We start from the raw sequence: 24,589 nt of genomic DNA, 5'->3' as shown, positions 1-24,589 counted from the left end.
TGACTAATAAAGAATATTACGCGTTACTTTATGAGCACACACAAAACTATTGTATTTTTGTCCACCCTCTACCAATTGAAATCAGCATGTGATACATTTTTGGAATCAGCTCAACTAGAGTAATCAGAAAATTGAGACGAAATGGGGGTGCTCCATTTGAAAAAAATGACGGTGACGTCATTACTCGAAAGTAATTCACCATGTATATTGAATTATCATTTCAAAATACGGTAAATTGAAATAAAAAATCGACGTGTTTCAGGATTATTTCTTAAAATGGTCTGTTGAGCTAAAAATGAATTTGTTCCATACTTTACGGACACAGTGCATATCGATATTAAAACAGAACAAGATAAAATAAAGGGGTGAGATCTGGAGTTCTTTCCTGACATTTTGAAGCAGATTTGATTGGGAAAATAAAATATTCAAAAAACGAATAGTTAGACGAATATTCCTGAGATCAATTCTGAAGAATAAAGATAAAAGTATTCGATTGAATAGTATTCATTATAGAAATATTCGATTTCTCAAACATTTTTTTCTCGGAAAACCTGGAGGAAGGATATAATTGAGATTTGCCGTTTTCCCGAATGAATGATGAGTGGAAAACCATCGGGTTCAGCCCACAACAGGAAATGTATCGGTTCAATTATTTTCAGTAACAGGACTCCAGTTCAAAATAATGATTGCCGGAACTTCAAAACCGACTACTGTTGGTAGTGATGACCTCGGAAGCTTTTAATTGTATACTTCGACGCTGCATGGAATCAATCACGAATCCATCAGGGAAAACAACAGCCAATTCATTTTGATATTTTTTCCACTAGGGGATAGTGATTTTTCGAATGACCATTATTACTTCGATCTGGATAGTTCGTCGTTTGCAATCGCTAATTTTCCAGAAACGTTCAAAATGTTTCGCGTCCAGCTTAATAAAAAATCGTTTCTTCATGGAAATAATAAACTGCTCCACATGAGTTAGGGATATTGACTCAAATTGCGAAAAATTATAGTTTAAATGAGATTTTTGTGATGAAAATCCATATTAATATGATTTCGAGTTGCAGAAAATGAAATTAATTTCAGGGTGGTTAAGAAAAATCGAGTAAAATAACGACATTTTATTTTCAGAGAATTCAAGCATTTTAAGACTATCAATACAATGTATGGCCTCCACGGGCATTACATACACGAGGTTGTTGAACATTTCTTCAGGAATTTGGTTCCATGAACGGGGCAGAAGCTCTCTCAGATCATTTAAAGATTCTGGGGTAGGTTGATGATTATCTAATCTTTTTTGGAGCATATCCCACGCATGTTCTATGCAATTCAAATTTGGTGAGTGCGGAGGTATTGGTAAATGTGGAATACCAAGCTCTTTGCGCGCATTCTCAACTATGGCTGCACGGTGCGGTCTAGTGTTATCGTCTAGAAATTGAAAAGTTTCACCAATAGTAGCGTGAAAATTTGGCACAACATTGTCGATGACATGCTCCCTATAGTGTGAGGCGGTCATATTCCCAGGACAAATGTGTAGATCTGTACGCCCGTTGAAACATATCCCAAACCATATCATAACACCACCCCCTCGGAATGGATGAACTTCTTAGACATAGCGACGATTACGGGGTATGCGTGGGATTGTTCATACCCTTATTCTTCGAGAATCTAGAAATAGTCCATATCTGGATTCATCAGTGAAAAGCACACTACGCCAATGATCGTTCCAATTGATATGTTGCCTTGCCCATTCCAGTCTTCGATGCTTATGGTCACGTGTTAATGGAACTCCTCTTAATGGACCTAGATTCACATCTCTCAAACGCCGTCTGATGGTTTCGATGGAAACTTGGACCCCATCTGCATTTTGAAGAGTATTCCGTAGCATTCACACGGTTTCTTCTCGCCGAAACGGTGATGAAACGATCCTGAGCAGGTGTTGTTTTTCGTCGCCCACCAAGCCTTGGTCTTTCCAACACGGAACTTGTCACCCTGAACCTATTCTAAAGTCGAGATATCACACTTTGTCTGACTTGGAGCCTCTCCGCTACAACAACCTGCCGTTGATAAACTGACTCCATTTCAAAATAAGAACATTAATGAAGCATATGCAAAAAACCAAACTTCAGAAAAAAGGCGACCAGATTGACGTTATGTTTCATACTGATTTTAATTGGATCGATTCAAGTTGTTATTGAGTTGTAAATGATTTTACAGCGATTTTCTCGAAGCTTACATACTTTTCAAAACGATTGAATACGTAATCCCTAACTCTTGTAGATCAGTATATTTTGTGCCCCATTTCTTTAGGTTCTTTAGGAGCCTTAGTGCAAATCGATGAAATTGGCAAGGGGGTTTCAACTTTAAAATGCCTAATCAAATTAATATCTGTTCGTGGTTGACGTGATCGAAAAAGTTGATTGTTGTTAAGGTAGTTTTTGGTAAGGACGTATGGTCTGAAGCCTTAGATTAAACAGTAACAAGATCTCCATTACGAATTGTGCCCTGGAGATGAGCAGCCAAAGTTCGAATGAAACTCAATTCATGAGACTGCTGAGCAAACGTCATCACAAGGTGGATCGAATGAACCAAAGGCGTATTTCGCCTGTTCGGGAACCCTCATTTTCTCCAGAATAGAGAGGAATTCGAATAATTGGCTGATTTTTTTCGGAAGTCTTGTTTCAGGTCAGTTTCATTCGGTAGGAATCGATGACTGGGAGATAAAATACCCATGCCAACCTTGAAGAAGTTCATGAAGGAGAAAGCAGAATATTCTTATCATATTTCCTTTCAGAGTTTCGGATGTTTCAATGGAAAAAACATGGCAGACTCTAACAGAACTATATCGGAGCGTTTGAGGACTAATATTTCATAGAACATGTGGATAAATTTTGGGAATAGCCATATAAAATACCTATTTTAGCTCTGTCAACGTCTTCGAATACTAATTACCCACGAAATACTTTTTCTTGAATATTCTGAAAATTTTTTGACCATGTGGGGTCAGGACTTTATATGTTATAATAATTATTATTTATATGATATTTTCATTCTGCTATACATCTGAAGGTAATCGATCACCTGAATACGAAGTAAGATCCTGATGAAGGACCTAATAAGAAAGGAACCGAATCAAAAAAATATTCTATTAAACGGTCTCATTTTCAACTACTTTCTCATACACATATTCCAGTTTTTTTATACTTATTCGCATTGTTAGCATTCTGAATGACTGAATATTTTTCTATCGAACAGTGTATTATTTCAATTGAGAATGAGTTCGACGGTGAAAACTAACAATTCAAAACAAACAATATTTTATCCTGTTGAAGTTGAAAAGTAGAAAAACTAAATCATCGATCGTTCTCATTAATATAGTAGCTTGATAGTTTATTCAACCTACTTTGCTGGCATTTTAATGTTGGAAATTATTAATCGCTACTTTAGTATGCAATGTTGGTTATAATATTTTTTCGTTGACCTCAGTTCTGATAAAATGAAAGAATTCTTTATTAGAGCATAAACTGATGTTGAGATAGGTACGTATTGTATTATATAATTTTCATTATAAACGAATACATGAGTTGAATGAACATTTGGTGTTGCTTCGATCATAGAGAATTCTTATATATTATCAGCTGATTCATCGTTTTTGAATTGTTGATATGTGCAATAAATCCAAAAATTTCTTGGATATATTTCTCTCATACGCTTCTTTAGAATTTTCTTTGATATCTCATGAAAGGAACATCGAATGGAAACAAGAGCTTATCAGAATACTTGTTTCTGAAGTAAATTCTTATATTTCACGATGAAATCATCGTTCAAATTATGATTACTGAGTTTTCAATCAATGAATCAATACTGTGGGAAACATATAATAACTCTTACCTTCGTTGAGTCAAGTACATATATCCTTGTTAAATTAGCTATTTGGTTCATTTCATTCGATTCAACAGTAAAAGATTTAACCATTCAATAAGTTTCTCGGTAATAAATTCAAAAATCTGGAAATGTCATTATGGAATATTACTAAAATAATGTGGAAATATTCAGGAAAGCAGAATACCTAAGTTGTTCATCACTTTACGTCGATTTTATCAATAAAAACCAGCAAACCTCTCAACTACGTCCCAATTAATTTCAATAAACGTCAGATAGTAAATAAAAATCTGTGCGTTAGATGTAAGAGAAATTTCTGTGGTTTGTATTGGGCTATTGTTGATAATATAATTTGAATTATAAATATTGAGTATTATTATTTCCAAATAACAAAGAAAAATGTATAAAAATACGTCTTACCTCGATTTCAGCAACAAATTTTTAGTTATTCAGATTATTGGTTCGTCTCATGCAAACCAACAAGAGATTCAATTCAATTTAATAATTTCTCTAAATACCTGAAAATATCATTATGGAACAATGTTATGAAAACATTTGGGATAGCAAAATACGAACGTTTCTCATCACAAAACGTGAATTTTATCAATATAATCATCAAACCTGACGTCTACGTCTGAATTAATTTAGGTACATGTATGTCAGACACAGAGTAAGTAACGATCTGTGTGTTGGACATAGAAGTGGGATGGTTTGAGGTTTGTTTCAGTTGATCGAAGATTTTGCGATTTCAATTAAAATGGTTGGGTAATAGTATTATTTATAATTACCACTTTGTAACAATGAAAAACATATAATTAGTGGTTCTTAACTTGTTTCAAACGAAAGGATTTTCATTTAATCCGATTAGGCGTTCTTTTCATTCGAATCGACAACAAAGGAAAAGCCACATCAATCTTTCTCATTATTCTCGGAAAAAACTGATAAATCTAAAAATATTATTACGAAGGGCTGAAAGAATTTTGTGGAAATATTTGAGAAATCAAAATACCTACGTCTTCCATCATTATACGTCGATTTTCTCAATAAAATCACAAGAGCAGACGTTTACGACTGAATTAATTTTAATAAACGTCAAAAAAGTGAATAACAATCTGTGCGTCTAATGTGAACGAAATTTCTGTGGAATGATTTGTAGTTTCAGTTCGAAGATCATTACTTTTTCGTAGATAATCAAGTTTGTGCTTTCAGGTTATTAATTTAGTTACGACTAAGGTTTTTCGAGTTTCTATGGTCATTCTTATCATCTTTGAAAATGCAGTGGATGCAAAGCTACCCTCATTTCAGCGAGATGATTTCCATAGATAGATAATATAAAATGGAGACTTCGATGAAAAGTAATGATGACTGAGGAAAAATAAAGTGTTTGTAAAATTATAAAATAGGAAATATCTGCAATTTGAAGATGAGATACTGCTTTATCATTTAGGATATCTGATAATGGAGTTGAATACAGGTAAAACACCTGAAATTGGCTAGTGATTAGCTGAAGGAAAATGGCCTTGATTACAGACCGATTCTGTGGTACAAATTCACTGATACAATCAATATATTGATTTCTCTCTAACCCTTTTTCCCCCAAGAGATATAGGAAGCTCTGTGATCACTTTGGGGATACAAAAAATAGTTTCCAATTGCAATATTATTCTATGGTACCTATTCGTCGATGAAATTCATATTTTAGAAGGAAAATATGTCAATTAAAATGCAAATATTTCAGTTCATATGTTCGATCTTGACATCCATGTGTTAATATATAAATTAATGATTAATTTCTTGTAAACTTCACAGACCTGTTGATATAGGGATATTGGAAAACAAAAATGTCATCATACGAGCTTTAATGAATGAGTAATTTGTGAATTATAAATAGGATATTGTATGATGCTCATTAGTTTTCATAATATGGTCCTACGAAATAGGCCAACTAAGCGAATGCATCATGCTAGTTTAATGTTTCGCCTGTATATCGAATATGGTATTATTTCAATGTATATAATAATTGGTTGGTACTCAATTAAGTTAATGAATCGAATTTCACACGTATTGAGTCTTTAGTCTCGATGGATTTTCATTATGATGAATTAATTAGGCTATGAGAGCTATTCAATATGAAGAGCATATTGGTTTCTTAACTTTCAGTTTCTGAAGATGAAGATTTAATTGTCGAAACGTACGCTAAACGCAGATTCGTTAGATTGAAGTGTGGTTACTAAAACAGTATCTCATTTTATATACTAACTGACAAAGAAACTGCAACACCCAGAAGATGCTGATTCAATTTGAAATTTTTTTGTTAAAACATAGATAGCACAGCAAGGAGTAAATGATTAAATTTGGAAAAAAAAATCATGAAAGTTTTTTCATTTGAACAATTTTTGTTACTTAAATATTGTAATCGTTTTTTGCCAGTTTTTTTTGAAATTTGACAACAAACCACCAGTTCGACGAAATCCAAAGTCGATCTTTAGTTGTTGTTAAAATGCCTAGAGCACGTGTACGCAGAATTTATCGCCAGCTATGTGAATTTGGAAGAGGTCGAATAATTGGTACCTACGAAAAGAAATCCAATTAATGTTATGAGATGTTGTCAAGCGTGGTTTGATAATGCTCAAAATCGAAGAAGAGTACCTTCGAGAGATAGTGGAGGCAACGATTACAGAGAACGTCAACACTGGAATGTGGAATGGCATCAGGTCGTCTGTTTTGATGAATCTCGATTCACCTTGGGTGCACAAGATGGCCGCAGAAGGGTTAGACAGGGAGAAAGACGTGCACTTCAGTTTGATGCTGAGCGTCATGTACACCGGACAGTAGGCGTTAGGGTATGGGGTGCTATTGCACATGCAAGTAGGTCACTTTTAGTTTTTACTCAAGGTGGTACGACAGCGCTGCGTTACCTTCAAGAAATAGTGGAGCCGTATGTTCTCCCTCACCTTGAGCGGCTCGAGAATTTAATATTTCAGCAAGATTATGCCCGACTTCATGTCTCCAGAGTTAGTTTAAACTTTCGCGACGCAACCCATGTAAATTTTTCGCCATAGCCACCCAGATTCCCCGATCATTCGCTCATAGAGAATGTTTAGAATATCATGGTTAGAAGGCTCGGGAATTCACCCCAGTCCCCACGGACTTTGGAGGCTCTGAGACATGAATTACAGGTAGCTTGGGATAGTATCCCTCAAGAAAAAATAGACCATCTTATTGCATCAATGCCTAGACGTGTCGGGGAGTGTATAGATTATCGCGGTGGATAAACACATTATCAACAAATGTATAGAAAATATTGTAAACCCTTCGTTTTTTTTCTACAAATTTCAATCACCTTGCTATACTATCTATGTTTTACCAAGAAGAATTTAAAACTTGTACAGCTCCTTCTGGGTGTTGCAGTTTTTTTGTCAGTTGGTATAGATCAACATGAGTTGCGTGAAAGAATTTTATTATCAGGAATTTCCAAGTTTCAAATTCGGATAACGTGAAATTAGGAAACCGAAAAGGGTTATCGATAACCTCAAACGTCCAAACTCTGTGGGACATACTCGACCAAAACTTTCAGATATATATATTCGGGACGTAATCCTCATGGCATTTTCCTGATTTCAGATTATCCTGTTGGATTTTTCCTCGTTCCCTACTCATGCATCGGGACGTGCTTGCAAAAACCAAGTGTTGGCTTGTGATTCATAGCCTTTATCAGCCATGTCTTGATGTAGGACTATTTTCAACAGCGGAATATCGCTTGTTGAACTGACGAACTGATAGAGTTCGATTTATATGTACATCTCGGCAAGTATTCAGCTTCAGTAATGGTAGGATGAGAATTGCTTTGAAATCACGGAAATGTTCCAATACATATTCTGAGGACAAACCTCTCGATTGATTTGTCACAGGATTAAAATTCAGTTCACATATGCGATTCATGTACAAAGGGTGCTTCAACAAAAACTTGACGGGGGTTTCAGGCAATAGATATTGTCGGGGCAGAGATACACCTCTTTGCATCAGAAATTCACATGATTTTTAGTCGTTTTCCTTCCAAATTGACAATAGAAGAATGAATTAACTCTTCAATCTTACATCACGAACAGCTCATTGATTGACGAATGAATCAAAAATGTTCATAAGATCGAAAAAAGATATGAAGAGGTCCATTCATGCACTAATTGCGCCCTTGGAGCTCACATATATATATATATATATATATATATATATATATATATATATATATATATATATATATATATATATATTAGGTGTATAACTTTGCTTTCGCTGCTTTGTAATAGATGGCTGTAGCTTTAAATCTTGGGGATTTGTTAACATAACGCCATCGACATATTAGTCGATTTGTGTCTGCATCATGACATTATTCTCGATTAAACATGTCAGCTTTCGAGCCAAATTCTTCTTCTGCTTCAATATGAGAAACTCTGTGTCTGAGGCACTTCGAATGCTCTCAGATACCTATGCTGTGGCCGCTATTAGAGAAAGAAGCGGTTTCAACGCTTCAAGAACGGTGGTTTTGAAGTCGAAGAGAGAAGGTTTGGAAAATGCAGAATTGGAGCCATTATTTGATCAATACTCGTGTCAAACGTAACAAGAATTGGCGGGATCATTGGGAGTGACACAACAAGCCATTATCAAAACGCCTGGAAGTTATGGGAATGATTCAAAAACAAGGAAATTGTTCACAGTACGAGTTGAAGCCGAGATATGTTGAACGGCATTTGTTTGCTTGTGAACAGCTGCTTGTAAGGTAAAGACTGAAGGGGTTTCTGCATCGCATTGTGTCTAAAGACGAACAATGAGTTTATTACGATAATCACAAGCGCAGAAAATCATGGGATATACTGTCCATGCTTCCACGTCGATCGAATATTCAAGGTTCCAAGGTCATTCTCACTATTTGGTGGAACTAGCTTGGTGTAGTGCATTAAGAGTTGTTAAAACCGACTAAAACAATCACATGCGATTGTTATCGAACGCAATTAATGCGTTTGAGCTGGGAAATGAAAGGCAAACGGCCACAATGCAACGAGAGACATGATAAAATGATGCATGACAATGCTCGACCTCAACGTTGAAATGGGAAGACTTACCCCATCCGACGAATTCTCCAGACGTTGCTCCTTCGGACTATCACTTTTTTCGATCAATGGCATACAGCCTGACTAACCATCACTTCCAGTCTTATGAAGAAGAAAAAAATTGGATCGATTCGTGGATCGCTTCGAAAGATGACCAGTTTTTTCGTACGGATTCGTACGCTGCCCGAAGGGAGAAAGTAGTGGCCAACGATGGACAATACTTGGAATCATAAATGAATAACCTGTTTTTCACAATAAAGCCTAGAATTTCGGAAAGAAATAGCGGAAGCAAGGATCTGTTCATGAAATGGGCGTAAAAAAACGACTTTGATTGAGATTAGGTCACCAAATTCAATTAATCCAAGAATGGATTCATTAATCCCTGATAAATCAGTCAATTGAAGCAAGTGAATGGCTTTGAAGGAAAGATGGCATGAATTCAACTCCAACATTTGAGAATTCAACACAAAATTAAGTTTTTCAATCGAATTGAAGTAAATTTTTTCTGAAGGTAATACTAATTTCTTTCGATATTCACGGATTCGAGTCAAAATCTCATTTCATTCAGAAATAATGGACGATAGAATGAATGACTTGAAGGACAGCAAGAATTGAGAATGAATTTCGATCGAAAAATTTACTTCAATAATTCTCCAAGAATTGTTTCGATTATTCATAAGATGGAACGTAAAGCTTTGGTAGCACAAATCGGGAAAAATCAAACTTCGTAGTTGTCGATGGAGAAAAAAGATTAATTGAATTTAATTAATCTCGAATCAATCGACCTCATTTCCTTTTAGATGCGTTAACATTCTGGAAAATTCAAATTAATTTTCCTCACTAACTAAATTAATTCTTAAATCGAAAAAGCGAAGAGCCTTTCGCGAGAATCGATGATTACCAAGCTCATGAATGGAAAAATGAGGGGTGGAAAGAATTCGTTCAGAAGGCTGGAAAACCTACGAAAAAATAAATGGCAAGAAACTCGCAATGGAAGGAAAATTTGAATGCGAAGCATGGATTTTCAAGTAAGTGTAATAAACAGACCACCACATGGCAACCTAGAAGCTTGCTTTGGGAAAATGAAGGAGCAGTTGACTATTGCCAATAGGGAGTTTTGAGGAATCTTTTTAACTCCTTCAATTCAACTCGGGCCATAAATGAATATAAAACAACAAGAGATAAATTTTAAACAGGGTTTATACCACGTGGCTTCCGCGTGATCTGCCAAATCCTCCTCTCTCCTCAGCGTTTTGCAGATCCCATCACTTTTCAGGATGAGTGAAACACTCTCAAACGTTCCTCTGATTAACCATCTTTTTCAACCACATGCAAGAATTTCAAATACGTTTTTACGTCTTCATTTTTAATTTTTAGCTTTCGACAAGACTTTTTGTCTCCTTTCCATTCCTTATACTATGCATATAGATATATTATTCCAGTATATCAGGCCATAACATTATTCAATCATCTGCCTAATACTGTTAAGTTGCTCAATAAAATAAAATTTACAAAAACTATCAAATGTATTTTACATAACAAATGTTATTATAATGTTAAGGAGTATCTGGATGACAAGTATGTTGTCACAGCTTAATTAAGTTTTTTGTTTGTAGAATTAGTTTCAGAAAATTTATTTTTCTCTTTTTCCAATTGACTTATCCTATGCATTTTGTATGTCTTAAGGGATCAATAAATATATTATATTATTATTATATTAGTTAATGTTATGTCAATGTTCGATCTATCAAGCTAAAATATTGATCTTACTCATAAAGCAGTTGGATTTATTACAAACTCCGATTTTTGATATAGTTGATTACTATTTCATTTGTATTTGTTTACATATTTTGAAAACTATAAAATCCGACAATTCAAATTATCAAATCGGTAAAAAAGCATCCTTCTGTACCAGTAACTCTCTCATAAATATGTATATCTTATGAACTCTGAGTTCAATCGAAAGTGTTGAAGTAATAAATATTTTCAAGTATAATTTCTCATTTTGTACTTTTGAACTCCTCCCTTTTCCGACTCATCACACTTTCATGGAATATAATTAAGGAATGAATATCTCAAACATTTGAAGTAAGAATCAGGGTATGAACTTCACAATAATATATAAATCGAGTTTCTTTTCTGTTAGGAAATAGAACCCGAAAAAAATTATCAGTTTGCTTATCCCATTGAACGAATTCTTACCTTCAGTCCATCCATTTCATTGCACTACTCCGTTACTGGCTCAATAAAAAAGACAATTCATTCAAAGGAGTGTTTTAGCAGAATGGCCCATCGAAGGATCTCATGCAAGAGCTCTAAAACACCGATATCATTCACAGTATTTTCCCATATCTGCTTGTTTAGTATACTGCCTGCCTTGTGTTCGCACTAAACGGATTACTACAAATATCTATAAATATTTGGTTTTATCGGCTATTTGTGTACATTAGGATGGGATCAAATCTACACATATATTCAAACAGAATCATATCTTCATAATGCGGTTCACCGATGAAGCATTCGAAATGAAGAGCTTCCATACGTATTTGAAATCAATTTTGCATATCGTCACCATTTTTACTGCTCTTGTTAAGCGAACAAGAATATTTCTTGGTGATAGAATGAAAATAGGCAGAGTTAACATCTACAGGGTCCTGCAATAGTGCGTTAGGCTTCCGTTGCTGCAAAACCGGACGTCTCAGAAATTTAGTTGAAAAGCATTCCCTTTGTACTTTCAATTCTGCATCTCCGGAAATTATTTTCTAATATACAGGGTGTTCCCAAATAAAATTACTCAGCAAATGAGTAGTATATATTAGAAAATAATTTCCTGAGATGCAGCATTGAAAGTACAAAGGGAATGCTTTTCAATTAAATTACTAAAACGTCAGGTTTGGCAGCAATGGAAGCCTAACGCACTGTATACATTAACAATTATCGATCACGAAAAAAAGACTGAAAATAACAGAAAATGCAATAAAATGAAACGATCCCACAAAAATGAATATTCAGTTAAATGAATTAGTTATTAGAAAATGGAAGTTTAAATGAAGTCCACTTTATGTTCGAATAAGAATCATTTGACAACGGAAAATTGTCCCTATTTTTGAAATAATCCAATTGTCATCAATAAAGTTTCTCGACGAAAATAACTTTGAACGTAATGGAAAAGTAATAGACTTCCATTCATATTCCTGCAGTAATGACATCGTTATAAAAATAAACCTCATTTCATAATTTAGTATTCAACCAAATGGAAATCATTGAATCTAATCGTTTTATTTATGAACTCTTTCTGAGGACGGTATAAAATGATAGTTGAATGAATTATGCACGTGATTCCTTATTTAACTGACCTATTATATTATTCAATTTCTTGGTACTTATGCACTGCACTTCACTGAGAGAAATCCATATTTTTTATTAATAAAGCACTTATTTGGAGGTTATTTATTCACAACTATTACGGCAGATTTATATTTGATATATTCATTATGAGTTAAATTATGCATTCAAGAAAATTTACCAATAGAGAATGAAATATTTGTTTCCAAAGGTATTTGATAATATTTAATATATTTCGGTTATAAATAATTTATATGAACCTACGTTAATTCCACAAATAACATAAATTCATTATCAACAAATTTTCAACTGGTAGTTAACGAACATTTGCTATTTATAAATAAACTCTTACAAGAATTCAATAATTTATTCACTCAGAATTTAGGATTTATGGATAATTAACAAACTAACATAATTCTAGTGATAAAATCTGTGGAAAAGTTTAAGGACATATCCCTCAAAGAGAAGCGCATCTCCTTGAAGGATCTGTCTCTGAACTTTTATTTGATTTGAATTTCCCTTTTAAAAATAAAATCTGTATTACTATGGGCTTATTGAACGCCGCTTAGCACATCTGTACTGAATATTGGGTTTAGATCGTTTGTACCTGCTTAGTTTTTAGTGATGTTGGCAGAACAGTGGTTAGAGGAAACAGATGCGATCAAGATGACTAGGGTTCAATCCCGGATACCCTCAATATGAACTCTAAAAAATTACCTAATTTGGCAAACGGTTCTTTTCAGACCCTAACAATTGATTGATAGTAACAACCAAAATAATTATCTAAGAAATACTTTAACCATTACTGAATTGAAATATTTTTTTTTATTCAGCATATTACATATAAATTACATATAAATAAGGTTTATTAATTATTACTCAATGATATATTAACCTCAACTATATTTATTTCCTTCAAATGGATATTTCTTCAGCGTTATTGATATAAGTTATGCGTAAATAAATGAAGTGTAATAATAAAAGATGATTATTGGTGGGATTTCAAATAAATTATTTATTTCCATGAAACTAATATTTGTTTGTCCATATATCTAATAAATGATTTATTAACTATAATGCATTTTCGATAATATCAAATAAACACTTCTCTCAGTGTGGCTGCTATAAAGAACGATTAGGTAGGTAATTTAAGATTACCTATTTTAAATGTGTCAAACTGTCGCAATTATGCAGTGAATTTCTCTGACTTAATGAACTCATTCGAATATCTCCCTCATAAACGAATGAAGGTATACTCTTGAAGCTCAGAATGCCCTACCACAAACCAACATTAAATCACATAGTTATAAAAATCATGCAGACCGTTAACGTCAGAAAACGAAAAATAATTTCTGCAGTAGAACATACGTCATAGTTAATTGACTATAAAAGAACAACATTTATTAAGGACCATGATCAAATCACAAATTGAGCAAAGCACTAGACTTTCAACGTTTATTTAAATTTACAACGGTGTTATGAACATAGAAACGTGTAATAGCTTTGATACACAGCTCATAGAACTAATAAACTGGAAATTAGGCAAGATATATTCATGTTTGTATAACTAAATCGATTTTTGTTGAACCGTTAAACTTCATGTATGATTCCGTTATGTGGTTTGGTGAATTGCATTGGGAATTCTGCTTTTTTTCGATTTTATGTTTGGAGCATTCGATTTCACGATGAATTCATACCAATTTTTAATTGGGTCTCTTGTAAATGAAAGGATTTGTAGTTATTTGAAAACAGAACTTTTCGTCATATTTACTGAGATCACCACACCGGAGATAAGTAGAGATTACATAATCTGACAAACTTGTGCGAAACTATTCAGTACTTTTCGTTTAATTTATTTTTAATGAGACAAAAATAGTGCTCTGCTTGTAGAATATACCGGAACAAACATGGCTGATAGTTCAGCATACTGAGATGGGAAAGTTTCCTCAACAGAGTTGTTCTTGAGTTTCCAGAGACTATAAATTCACTTGGGTGCGTTCCATGTTCCATTCGCTTGAACTTCATATTGCAGAAGTGTTCAATAAACAGTTTTACGTGCTAGATCATAATCCTACTTCGGTAAGGTTATTTCCTGAGTTACAAAATCACGAAGTGACAATGATGGTGAGTTCTCTCATTTTAACACATCTGGGGATATGTATGATTCAGAAGAGAAGCTAACAAAAATTTGTAGGCATATTGAAATTAAGAACGAATGTGGATATAGAAAGTGACTAAGTGACTAAGTGACCTAAATATGAACTCCAAAGGAGTGAGATCTGGAGTTCTATCAGGCCATTCTATAGCACTTATCTTACCTATCTATCGATGTTCAATATTGACCAGTTTTTTTTTCTCTAAGAGACTCCTGTTCTTTCTTTTTCATTGATCTTAACCCATCTAATGGATTTCCATTCGAAGTGAACTAAAAAACGAAAAGAAAACACCGAGTAGAACCATCCTTAAAATATCGTCCAAAGACCGAACTTGTTGTTTTACGCATTCTTGAGTCTTTTATTGTTCTGAAAAACGGGGAAAATCAATGAGGGAAACGGACTAGCAATGCTATTCACAACGCATTCTGGAAGTAAGTAGAACCCGCAGTCAGGCAACGAAAGAAGTCTCTTGTTTTTACAAACCATTGATGGAGGCATTCCCTTTCGTAGAAAATTCAATACGAATTTCGAAGTTCCGACCCAAACTACGATACGGGGAGAGATGTGTGATTTAGGTAAATTTCAGACCAAGAAAATGAAAGAATGGGGGAAACTCGATGGAATCCAAATGTATACTGTGAGGCAATATCAGACTGTAAACTAATATAAAGGAATGAGCAGATTTTGATGAACTTTTTCCATGAATGAACCCTCAGATGCTTCGAACGTTCTTTTCCTGAAAGTATTAAAAAAAAATAGCATATTTCATTTTAATTCGTATGAGTTCTGAATTTTTTCACATTTCCTAAAATCATTTGAATATCAGTTGTAAAGTTCCCTTCATCTTTTCTTCAAGGCTTCATCATCGCTAAGCAGTCAAATTTCATATTTCAAATTTATTTCCATGAATGAACCATCAGATGCTTCAAACGTTCTTTTCCTGGAAGTATTTAAGAAAAATAGCATATTCCACTTTAATTCATATGAGTTTTGAAATTCTCTACATTTCCTAGAATCCTAGAATCATTTGAATCTCAGTTATAGAGTCTCTACAAATCGTTCCTTTCATCTTTTCTTCAAGGCTTCAACATCGCTAAGCAGTCAAATTTCATATTTCAAATTTATTTCCATGAGTTATTCACAAATATGAATATATCATAGAAAATATCTTCTTAATTGTGTGCTACCTTTTCTATCTATTACGAATATACGCTACTGCATCGAAGTACATGGGGATCCAAAGTCGATGTTAAGTTGTTGTTGAAATGCCTAAAGCACGTGTACGCGGAATTTATCACCAGCTAAGTGAATTTGGAAGAAGTCGAATTATTTGATCTATGGGAGGCGGGGTTGTCATTTCGAGAAATCGCTAACCGTACAAACCGAAATCCAACTACTGTTATGAGATGTTGTTAAGCGTGGTTGAATAATGCCCAAAATCGAAGAAGAGTAGGCACCGGACGTCGAAGGGGCACGAATGAAGTTCAAAATCGACGTCTAAGACCCATGTACATTAGAGACCGATTTGCGACAACTCGATCTTTGGCTGATGAGTGATTAGGAGAACAAGGCCATCCTGTAACTGTTCGAACGATTTACCGCCAGATAAGGTCTTTTTGGACTACAGTATTATCGACCCCATCCTGTGTTACCTCTGACGGTTGAGCATTGCCAGCATCTATTACAGTGGTGCAAAGATCGTCAACATTGGAATGTTGACGCTTTATATATTTATTTCCACAACAATTGTTGTGGAAATAAATATATAAAGCGGAAATAAGTTATTTCACTTTTTAATCATCAAGATGAATTACCGACAAGTAAAGACTGAGAGAATCAAACACTACCTACATAGTATCATACATCATTTTGAAGGAAAAAAAATACGAATCCAACAAAGTAATAATATACAGGGTGTTCCATTAAAAAAAATATAGGTGTGTGTTGAATCTTCAAAACCATACCCCGAAAAAAAATTGAGTACGCCACTGGATTCTACGCAGAATTTTGATTCAGACGTAGTTTTTAGCTCAGCGTTATTTCTAATAATTTCGGAGTAAGGGAGGGGTCCGAAAAGTATCAATTTCCAAAATCGCCCTGTATCTCTTGAACGGAAACAGTTATGCAAAATCTGATTAGGCCAACTTAAGTTTAAAAAAAAAATAGGACAGGAACGTTAAAACCGCAAGGCTCTATCTTAAATAACAAGCGAGAAACCTGGCTGTCTCACCCAAAATGGGATGCACTGTACAGATAGTATTCCTCAAGAAGAAATATACCATCTTATTGCATCGATGTCGAGGCTTGTTGTGGAGTGTATACGTAATCGCGGTGGACAAACAAATTAATAACAATTTTTTTTTAAAAATTGTGAACCCTTCGTTATTTTTCTCCAAATTTCAATCATTCACTCATTGCTATACTATCTTTGTTTCACCAAAAAAATTTGAAATTTGAACAGCTCCTTTTAGGTGTTGCAGTTTCTTTGTCGGTTAGTATATTTATTCAGCTAGCTGAACTATAATTGAGTTAGATCATGGTGAGAAGAAGAAGTTGAAGCCGAAACTTTTTCTGTTGAATGTCAAACTTTGGACCATCCCATACCTTCGAATATCGTACTAAACTACAAACATAACATATGGGATCTCAAAAGAGAGGCTCTTTTGCTGGCCAAACTATCTCATTGCAAAACATCATCAACTCAAACCGAGGAATGTGCAGGTTTATGTCCTGCTACTGTTCAAACCTATGATCTTAAGGATCAAGGAGTGCAGACTAAGAGAGAACACGGAACCAATGTACCTAAACCTCTTCAATATCTTTATGGATTAAGAGGAAGAATGGATGACAAGCAAATGCAACTAGACCTCACAGAAACTATAGAGCATAGCTAAGGACCAGTGAAAAACATTCATTCAAAAATCATAATATATTCACAATTTTTACAACGAAATCCATAAATAGTTTATGGTCAGACATAATGTAATATCACAATACATGTATTCCTTGACTTTGTTTTGGATTAAAAAAAAATACATTAAGAAGACTAAACGGTGTTGCCAGGAAACATATTTGAATGGATAAAAAGCATGTATAAAAGCAAGAAGCTGCCATTAACTCTTGAAGTTTGTTCAGAAAAGTTCAACCCCTTGTTAGGGTTACTATTTCCGAGTATAAATTTTCTGCCTAGTCATCATCAAGTAAGTTTTCCTTTTGGTACATACCGAAAGCGACAAGCTGTAGAAAATTACTCATTAACAATTACCCCAGACCGCGTACCAAGTCAAGCTGTTCGCGAATTCCTGAAGGGAGAATGACACTAGAGTGGAGTATTTCTGAGCAATGAATACGTTAAGTAAGTGGAAATGAAAGAGCAATATATATGAGACCTAATTAGAGTTTAAGACGGAATAAGTTGGCTTGCGTCGGTCGTAGAAGTTTGGAGTCTAGGCTGGCAACATATGCTTCGACACGTTGCTGTGTTTTGCATCGATGAAATTAATGCCGAAATTCGTATAACGTTTCGGTGCGTACAAGCCCTTCGTACTCGCGGAATGTTTATGTAACATGGCTGGGATTTCGTAATGGTCTCAAATTGGCCTAGCATCCACCGGAAAATGGAAGTTTTGAGAGGTTTCCCAGTTTTGAACTACATCGACGCACTGATTGAATACGTCAATCTACTACATCATTTTAATGACCTAGTTATGAAATATTATACTCAAAACACAGCTGTTGAATTTCGTAGTTATACACTTGATTAATAACCAATTTAAAACTACACTGAAAAGCAGGTTTATGCTCTTTTTGTAGGTTTTTAGGAATAAAATGTCATTTCATCTATCTTTCAGCATGTGATCGGCTGCTCGCTATCTACACATTGTACAAGTCTAATCTTAGTTTTTCAAAACAATCACAAACTTATCCCAATAATTCTCTTTGAACGCACACTATTTTATATTATATGATAATAAATAAGTTTCAACAAATAACTATATATTTTATATCTCATTCCCAAAACTCAAACAAAACTTTTGAGCAATATCCAATGGACTAGTTTTCATTTTTTAGTTGAGGATTAATTCTAAAAATTTAAGTGAAATGAAACAAAAATGTGGAAGAATCATTGAAATATCTCTAAAAATGAAAAAGTTATGGGATTTTGAAATTGCGCTTGGAAGAATAATTTCATAATACGTCTAGTGTGTGACGTCACGCCACTTACACGAGGCGACTGGTCTTCGCAGACTACGTCAGATATCTTGTCAATGAAATATTGTTGTTTCTGTATATTTCCTTTGAAATTGTTATTTTTAACTCTGTCCGATCTCTTTTGTCACTGAGATTTCCTTTTCTCAATATATTGCTTCAATTTTGTGGTTTTGAAAAGTCATCAAAACGGAATTTCGCAATAAATTCGATATTATTTAATACTTACATACAAAAACTCAACTCGGTCGAATATATTATGATTTATATATTAGGTATATTCTTCACAATATTATGCTTGAATTTTAAGAGGATCAAAATAAGATCTTGAATGAGACTTGAAATTATTATTCCACATACAAATATAAAATTTTAATTTCTAAAATTATCCGGAAAGAAAGCCCATATTCACTTAACTACTTGTCTGATTTTGTTAATTGATAAATACAAGCGAGATACCCTGTAAATTTCTATTTTCTTGGTTTTTCTGTTCGAGAGTTATCGTGTTGATGGAAGGGTGGACGGGCATAATTGAAACTTACCACGGTTTTTCCACCAGGGCAGTGAACCTATCGATTTGATATTATGACCACCTCAAATTTAGTAGACGAAGCTATCATGAAATATATAGGTAGATTTTGAAGGGAACTGGGAGTGCCTGGTTAAAATTGATAAACTAAGGGCCACGTAGTGTTGAGCGCATTCATTCGGAAATTAATAAAGTGCAAATGGTCACGACTCGAGTTTATTGACGTTGAGCGAAAACTTTCCATTCACCATAAGGAAGACATAGCTGCGGTGAATATGTATTTCATATCAAACTTGATTAAATTCTATATGATGAAAAAAAAACTTGTTTTGTATAGAATATGCGAGAGCGTTATACTAGAAATATATATTTGAATCACGCTGTGGAACCAATATTCTGCAGCAATATCACACCAGAGCGGACTTCTGGAAAGAAGCTATTCTGTTTTTTTTTGTTGACACATTCATATTTTCCATTCAATTTATTAATTATAAAAGAACACCTTTTATATGAAATTGATTTTCATTTTCTGAACCTAGGGTTGTGATTCTGTCGTGTTCAATGTATGATTGAATTGCATAGTGAATATTCTTTCCTTTGTTTTTCTACAAATGCAATTCAAATTAGTGCACAAACTTCACACATGAAAGTAACGGGTGTTTTTTTTCGAGGTATATAACTTTAAGTTGGCATTACTGTTCAAGATGGCGACCGATTTAACAGCTGTCAAGTGATTTATTCTCAGTTTGGTTTGGCAATTCATCATGAATAGACTCACGCCTGAACATCGCTTGCAAATAGTGCAATGGGCCCAAAATGAGATTGTGTTCCCGATTTTCATAAGCGAATTATGTTTAGCGATGAAGCGCACTTCTGGTTGGATGGCTACGTCAATAAACAAAACGGCCGCATTTGAAGTGGAGCTAATCCTCAAGTGTATGTCGAAACACCGTTACATCCAGAAAAACTGACGCTTTATTGGCTGGTGGATTCATTGGTCCGTACTTCTTCAAAAACGATGATGGCCAGAACGTTACAGTCAATAGTGATCGGTATAGAGCCAGAATTACTAACTTTTCCATTCCTGAATGGAACAACCATGATGTCCAGGAGCTGTGGTTCCAACAAGACGGCGCAACATGTCACACAGCTCGTGCCACAATCGATTTATTGAAAGACACGTTTGGTGACGGCCTAATTTCACGTTTTGTACCTGGGAACTGGCCTCCAAGATCTTGTGATTTAACACCGCTAGACTACTTTCTGTGGGGATATGTAAAGTCATTAGTCTATGCGGATAAGCCACAAATCCTTGACCATTTGGAAGACAACATTCGCCGTGTTATTGCTTATATACGGCCACAAATGTTGGAAGAAGTCATCGAAAATTGGACGTCCAGATTGGACTACATCCGAGCCAACCGTGGCGGTCATATGCCAGAAATCATATTCAAAATGTAATGACACAAGATTATCTTGGGGATAAATAAAATTCATGTCAATCCAATAATCCATCGTTGTTTTATTGCAATTCAAAGTTCTATAGTTCTAAACAAACACCCTTTATATTAAGAAGAACGATGAAAAAGGCATTCATTCATCCGATTACAGTTGATATGATTAATCGCAAATTATATTAATAACGTAGCATAATAATCGTTCGAAAATCACGGTTTGCGATGGAAATACCAACAAATCATCTTTCATTGCTTTCAGGATCAGATTTGATTGATAAATGTGACACTCCGTACGTGCTTGATCGTCAAATGTAGTGATGGCTCTCGTTCATTCAACAGGTGGATGTGTACATTTCTTTCAATTTGCTCCAATGTTGATCTATCGAAGAAATGGTTATGGAGAAGCTCCAATGTTTGACTGAACTCGATATATCCTTGAGCGCGAGAAAATGAACTTTCAACACTCATGATAACAACAGAAGTGTGCTTCAGTTAGGGCAAGCTTCAACCCTTCAACCTTCCAACAGTCTGCGTACAAACATGAGAAAAACGTATGCTGTCTGATTAAAATTACAAAACCATGTCTCTAATCCGACTGAAAATTGTATTAGTCCAAGAAATCACACTCTTCCCAACTGTTAATATTTCCTTATTGTTGTTTGGTTATAAATTGCAATCCAAACAAACATATATGATTCAGATTTATCCAGCTGTTGGCATAGCAAACAAAAACTCGTACAGTCGTATACATAACAATACGCTCATATAGTCACAATTTATGTATTTCTCGAATTTTGAGCAGGAATATTCTCAAACGATGAGGTCCGTTCATTTAGCCCTCGTTTTGTGTAAACTTGAAATATTCAGATTAGGTTCAGATCTCCAATATTGTACCTACTTAATGTGCATAATAAAAATAGAGGTTCAGCAAATATGTTCAAGATGTTGTTTTTCAGTTAATTTCAAAACTGGAAATTCCATATACATAAAAATTCGTATTTGAATGTAAAATAACAATTTCAAGCTTCGTGCGAAATATTCGGCTAATTAATAAACAGTAATGAGAAATAATGACCAGAACAAGAAAAAATTCAAGAGGTATATCATTGAAAAAACTATTATCCGATTCTTCTAAGGCCACAATCACATTGGATTGGAGATTTTCAGTTTTGAGATAAAGCAACAATTTCATGTTCCTTGTTTTATTAGGTGTAAAACTTAAGAGAGAAGGTGTAGAATAGGAGCCATTACTTCATCAAGACTCGTGTCAAACGTAACAAGAATTGGCAGGATCATTGTCAGTGACGCAACAAGCCATTTCAGAACGCTTGAAAGTCATAGGAATGATTCAGAAACAAGGCAATTGGGTACCGTATCAGTTGAAGCCGAGAGATGTTGAACCGGCGTTTGTTTTCTTGTGAACATCTGTTTGCCAGGCAAAGACGGAAGAGATTTCTGCATCGAATTAAGACTGAAGACGGAAAATCGAATCCTTGAGATATGCCCGAGCGCAGAAAATCATGGGGATATCCCGGCCATACTTCTACGTCGATGGCGAAACCGAATATTCACGTTCCAAGATCATGCTCAGTATTTATGGGACCAGCTCCGCTTAGTGTATAATAAGTTGTTAAAACCGACTGAAATATAACAAGAGACATAATAAAGTCATTTAACAGCATGACAATGCTCGATCCCATGTTGCGAAATTGGTCGAGACATACTTAGAAATGTTGAAATGCGTCCCACCCCACCCGCCGTATTCTCCAGACGTTGCTCTTTCGGACTATCACTTGTTTTGACCATGGCACACGGCCTGGCTGAGCAGCACTTCCGCTCTTATGAAAAAGTAAAAATTGGATCGCTTCAAAAGATGACCTGTTTTTTCTACGCGGAATTCGTACGCTGCCCGAAAAATGGAAGGAAGTAGTAGTCACCGATGGACAATACTTTGAATCATAAATGTATAGTCAGTTCTTTATAATAAAGCCTCATTTTTCGGAAGAACACGGAGAAAGCAAAGTTGTACGCCTATGTAACCAAATGTATGTAATAAAATATCCTTTGATTGTTTTCGAAGATATAGGACGAAACAAATTTTTGCCGCATATTTACCTAACACCCTCTATAATGTAAAACAGAAGAGTATCCGTATCTAATATTGAAATTTGAAGTTGTTTCTTGTAAAGTTCAGGCCATCATCCCTTTGAAAAAGTCATTTACATTTCTTTCAACTCAATTATTCCTGACTAGGATTTTTCTTGAAGGAAACGTCTTATTTCCAATCCTTTACTATTCTAGAATACAAAGCACTCATACGTCCGGAGTTCAAACGAAGTTTGAGATTTTGGTGAGGCATTGTTAGAACTTCGAGTTCCCTCTGAACTGAGTCAGATACCGTCAATATGGTATATATCTGTATTTACCCTAAATCCGCCGCAGCGGCTCTATGCCTGTCAAAATATTACGTACATATCTCGGAGATTTTGGCTACATCTCCCGAATTCCGATATCCACATATCCTGAGCAGGAATTTCCGACCATTGAGATATGGCACACTGACGTGGATTTATTCCCTGAAAATTTGAGGTATGGCCCGCTTCAATCGCAGGGATCGATCATTTCCTAATGCTCTACAGCTTTATTTCACCCGCAAGATTTTTTTTTCATTCCTCTTCTAAACGAGAACCTTCCGTTCCCAGGTCCAATTGATATCGATTGTAATTATTGCGAATTGGGGGAAATCAAATGGGCCATTCAGCGTGAAATCATTTTGATTCGAAATCCAGCATCGCGTTTGATGAAGTTACAATTTTTCATGTGAAACTTGATAACTTGGTAAAATGAGGAATTATAAGACTCTTAATATCAATAATTACAAGATTTGTTCAAATTCTTGAAAATATGAGTGAAAAACTGCTCAGTAGCTTTTTTGCGCTCGTTTATTCATACAGAATGAGAGAAATCCATATTTTTTCATTAATGAAGAACTTATTTGGAGGTTATTTATTTACAACTATTACAGCAGATTCATATTTAATATATTCATTAACAGTTAAATTATGCATTCCGATAGCCCTATTAGCCTCAGCGTTTGTTAATTTACATCTTGGCATTTTCAGAAAACTCGTTTCAAATCGAAGCCGTTGATAAACTGACTCCATTTCAAAATAAGAAATTCATGAAGAATATTCAAAGAACCAAACTTCAGAAAAAGGCGACCAGATTGACGAAATGTCTCATACTGAGTTTTATTGGATCTATTCAAGTTGTTATTGAGGTTTGAATGATTTTACAGCGATTTTCTCGAAGATTACATACTTTTCAAAACGATTGAAAACGTAATCCCCAACTCTTGTGGAGCAGTATATTATCTTATATCAAATTCGAAACGATGCAAAATGGCGAATGTATAGGTGTCTCAACTGAATTTGAAACAGCAATATAACTATAATTAGAGCAGTAATTATCATCCTCCTCGAGAAGTTGTCTTCAGAGTACCTCACGCATGAACCGCAGGAATATAGATAGCTAATTAATTACTACATTATAAATAACTTATTGCCTCGTTATCTTCTGGATACCAGTTATTGTGCTAATAGCTTCATCAGAAGAATTGACTCTTTGACGAAGTCTAGAACCATATAAGGCATCTTTATTCATTTATCTCGATGATGTTCCATAATCAACTGTAATTCAAATTCCGAATAATGATTTTGTTTGGTTTATGCAAAATTAATATGAAACATAAAGTAGAGCAGATCTAAGAGCAGTCAGTGTTCAGAAGGATGACTACTCGTCGAAAACCCAGGCAGTGTTTTTCGAGCCAGATTCTGAGTGTTTGTGGCCGAATGAACCAGCGCGTATAAGCTCCTGTCATATAGTCTGTGCTTTGCCTGGAAC

At 34.8% G+C, this 24,589-nt stretch overlaps 1 protein-coding gene and 1 long non-coding RNA gene across 4 annotated transcripts in view; both read right to left on the bottom strand.

The window, feature by feature from the left end:
• Positions 1–11,341, bottom strand: part of LOC123685866 — a 68,394-nt gene extending 57,053 nt beyond the window's left edge. The window contains exon 1 of the long non-coding RNA XR_006748360.1: positions 11,193–11,341. This is a non-coding gene — a long non-coding RNA (uncharacterized LOC123685866). The remainder of the gene's footprint in view (positions 1–11,192) is intronic.
• Positions 1–24,589, bottom strand: part of LOC123685865 (hemicentin-1-like) — a 318,649-nt gene that overhangs the window by 166,920 nt on the left and 127,140 nt on the right. The window lies entirely within an intron of this gene.

The sequence above is a fragment of the Harmonia axyridis genome, chromosome X (genome assembly GCF_914767665.1).
Source record: "Harmonia axyridis chromosome X, icHarAxyr1.1, whole genome shotgun sequence".
In the NCBI taxonomy this organism is placed as follows: Eukaryota; Metazoa; Arthropoda; class Insecta; order Coleoptera; family Coccinellidae; genus Harmonia; species Harmonia axyridis.
This window is presented reverse-complemented; position numbering and strand designations above follow the sequence as displayed.